Here is a 4,303-nt window from a genome sequence, read left to right on the forward strand (position 1 = left end):
TGGGTGAACCCGCTCCCGCTACGCCTGCTGGTAATTGTAGTCTCCGCTGGCCTCGCTGGTTCCCTCCCGCTCTTTGTGTAACTGGTGCTGGAGGCAGGTGTTGGTTTGCAGGGGAAAAACCTCTCGGATGCCTTTCACACTCTGGGCCTGACAGCGGTGTCTTTGCCTTGTCTGTTGCTGTGGGGAAGCTGTTTAACGGCTTTCAGAGGTGAAAAGACATAGCTGGCTGTGTGGCCCTTGAGACTCAAGTGAAGGAGATAACGTGTGACGCTCTGGTGGATTTTAGGCCCATTTACCCTTCACAGATTCTGGTTGTCTCACGGATCCACTGATGGTGATGTACAAATCACTAGGAAAAACACTTTCGCGAAAATGAAAAGGGCTGGTGAGAAATGTAGTTGAAAAAGCATCTGGTTCTCAAGGGACAGACTGTTCATATTTCATTAGGCCATCTCTGTAGCTGCAGGAAATGCCTTTAAATTTTAGAGTTTTCTTACAGAGTAAAAGCAAAAACAGTTTGCACAGGTGTTCCAGAGTTATTTCACTAAAGTTACATGATAACATCTTATTTCAAAAGTTTCTTCTCAAAGCAATTCAAACCAATCAGTGCCAGAATGGGAGATACAGGGATCATGATAAAATGAATATTTGAAAGATATTCCCGTTTAAAAGATGGTAAGTCTTCTAAAACATCAGCAGCAAACAGCATAGCAATGTTAACTCATGGTCTCTGTGACTAATCAGGACAATTCTTGAATTAATGTCACACAAAAGTTAATAAACAGGACCCAAGGACTTTGAGAGTAGCCTGACCTACTGCTGGCCAGCTAATTTTTTCAAATTGATCTTCACATTAGGCTTTGAGACTTTCCTCCATGCCCTAGTCTCACTCCCCCACAAGAAAACACTATTGTAAACATCCAGACATTTTTAATACATATATTACCGTGTTTGTATTTTAACTCAAATTACTATTCTATAGCCTTTGAAAATTTAAAAACATATTTGGAAGTCTTTCTATATCAATACTTACCAATCTACATGATTGTTTTTAATGGAGGCATATTATTCCATTTATTTCCCCAATGTCCTATTGAGCACTACTTAGGTTTTGTTATTACAAACAATGCTACGGTGAGCACTCATGTATCTTTGCACACTTGTGGAAGGATAACTTTCTGAAAGAGAACATGATAGGTGCATAAGGTATGTGCACTTCTATTTTTCATATGACTGTAGAAAAACTATCCTCTGAAGAAATTGCAACAAATTGCTCTCTAATAACAAAGTATTACAGCACCAAAACAGTCATTATAAAAGTAGGGAGTTATTATGTTGTATAATCTTGCCAATCTAATAGACAAAAAGTTTTATTTTGTTTTGTTTATATTTTCCTGATTCTTAAGGAGGATAAACATATTTTAACATCTTGTTTGACCACTTGTATTTTTTTGGCAAACATCATGTTTTCTATTACGTTATTCATCTTTAAAAATTGATTTATCGTAACTGTTTATTAAGAACATTGACCTCTCATCTGTCATGTTTTAAAAATATTTTTCCCAACTTATTTACTCTTTGAATTTTTAGTTGTACTTTTAGCTGTATAGATTTTTAATTTGTAGGTGGCCAAACTGAACAATCTTTTATGCATTCTAAGCTTTGTGTTATGTTTAGAAAAAAATTTAAGATTATAAACATATTAACCTATCTTTTCTTTCAGTAGTTTATTTTTTACAGTTAAATATTTAATATATCTGGAATTTGTTTTAATGGAAAGAGTCTGCTGGGAATTCAGCTTAATTTTTTTCCAAATGGTTAGCAGTTATCTAACCATTGTCATAACAATAGTTATTCAATAATCCATCTTCTCCTCACTGGTTGATAATACTACTTACATCATAATAAATTTCTATATATATGCAGGCCCATTTGCAGACAACTCCAAACTTTGAAAGTGCTCTCATATGTGCCATTTCATTTGCAAACCTTGTGGTCCCAGGTATGGAAATAAACCAGAACATGAAGACCTTTGCCACTTCTTACAGAGGTTTTGAAGGTGTTCAGGGATTAACGGACATCACAGTACTCATTTTGTAATTCTGCATGAGACATTCATAGTTGTGAGGCCTATTAGTCAGAGGGAAAAAGCTGGAAATGGGAGGAATTAGCTTAGGGGAAGTAATTCCATTGTGGAGCTGTGATGGAAGTCATAGGATATACAGGGAATGGTCAAAGTCCAGGAAAATCAGGCCAAATCAGTACTGAAGAGGATCTGGTCTGGTGGATCAGATGTTGCAATAGTACTTTCTGTGTTGTTCTGGCAATATCAGGATTCTGATCATGGGCAGTTATCTTGGTTCCAGGTGGTCTGTCTGGTGAAGTAGTACCCTAGCCAGTGGCTTTGGATTGGCAGTCAGGATCAAGCCTCCTGGCTAGGCAGGGTGTCAGGGATGAGAGTCAGAACAGGATTTAAATCCTAGTGGGGAAAGGGAATATGGATTAGGAAACCAAGCAGCTACTTTGTCATGCAGATTGCACAGACGTGACAAGGATGTGAAAGACAGGGCTTGAATTCATCTCAGGGTATCTTAGCACTCCTCCCAGAGAAGTGTGGAAAACCTGCCGTTGGTCTAGTTCCACAGCGCTGAGGTCAGGACATACTTACTAAACTGTGGTAGCCCAGGGAGGCTAAATGAGGACTGTATTCAAGTACTGCACTGTTCTGTACTCCTTCCTGTGTAATACCGTAGTGTACATTACCTGACACTGAGAGTGATAAGGTGACCCCTGCTTGATTCCATCTTTTGTTCATTCATCAGATATTTAATGACTGCCAATTATAGTCTAAGCACTGTACTGAGAACTGGAGATATAACAGTGAGTAAATGAAACAGAAAAAAGCGTCTGTTCTCGTGCTATTGTCTTGAGACAATGAATAAGATAAATAAAATACAGGCTATGTTAGATAATGACAAATGCTTAGGAAAAAGCTAAAGCTGGGTAGGGAGATGTGTCTGTGGAGAGAGGTGAATGGATATCCCCATTTTAGTGTAATCTTCACTGAGAAGGTGACATCTGACCATAGACATGAAGGAAGTAAGGGAATAACTATGCAATGACCTAGGGGAAGTATTCCAGATGAATTGCAAAGACTCAGAGGCAGGAGTGTTTATGGCTTGTTTGAAGAACAGCAAGGAGACCAGTGTGGCCAGGATGGAGTGAAAAGGATGGATGCTGGCAGTGACTCCAGCTTTTCCTATCAAACTTTGGCTTGGATATAGACATTTGAAGTGAATGTATGCATGTGTTGTTTTTAGCTGTTTGGCATCCTTGTGTAGAGAGGAACCATCTGCTTCCACCCTGTGTGGCTCTGGTGGGGCTATCAATAACAGAACTCCACTCTTCTGATCACAGCAGGTGGGATTTGGCCATACATTATGTGTATTATGAAACATGGTTATATAAGTAATGTGCAAGTGATCCCAACCAAGCCAGTCACTGTATTAAAGTTGGGCAGGCAGCTGGCTCTGCCACTGAGCCTCGTGTCACGATGCTGGGAAGTGAGGCCAGCACTCATGGCTGTTTTTCACTACCGTGTGAAGGATGCCTACAATGCTTTAAAGAGAGAATGAAGCTAACATGAAAGAACAGTACTGAGAGATGGGGATGGGGATGGGGATGGCATGACTCCTCATGACCTATGTTGAATATCATGTCCTCTGTCCCTCTGCTCTCCAATCACACAAGTCAATACACTTCTCTCCTTGTTTTTACTGAAACTGATTTGACTGAAGCTGATTAATACAGCATTTTAAGATGCCATGTAGTTCCTTCTGTGTGTCCAGAGACATCACACTACCATGCAGGATAGCTGGAATGTCCTGTGTAGATTTCAGCCCTACCATGGAGGAGTCAGAATAAAGCTGTAAGGCTGAGAGTGCCTGTGGCGCCGGTTAATCGGGTGATCTGTTACCCTCCCTTAATGTACCAGCTGGTCTTCAGGAGGTTCAAGAATGTCCCTTCCACTCAGGACATTTCCTCATCCAGTGGGTATTCGTGATCTTTGGTAAAGGTCAGTAATCTGCTTATGTTGTGGAAACTAGCAGAGATTAGGATGTATTCCTGGTCATCCTCCTGAGACAAAGTACTTTCTGTTTGACAGCTTAGGAGGTTGTTTACCGTAAAGTGAACACATTTCACTACTTAATGTGACTTAGGAAGGTATTACATACTTCACCCACATTCCTGAGAATCAGCTTTTAGTGCTAAAACAGATCTGACCTAAATCTGTAGTTGTACT

Source organism: Camelus dromedarius, chromosome 2 (assembly GCF_036321535.1).
Source record: "Camelus dromedarius isolate mCamDro1 chromosome 2, mCamDro1.pat, whole genome shotgun sequence".
Classification (NCBI taxonomy): Eukaryota; Metazoa; Chordata; class Mammalia; order Artiodactyla; family Camelidae; genus Camelus; species Camelus dromedarius.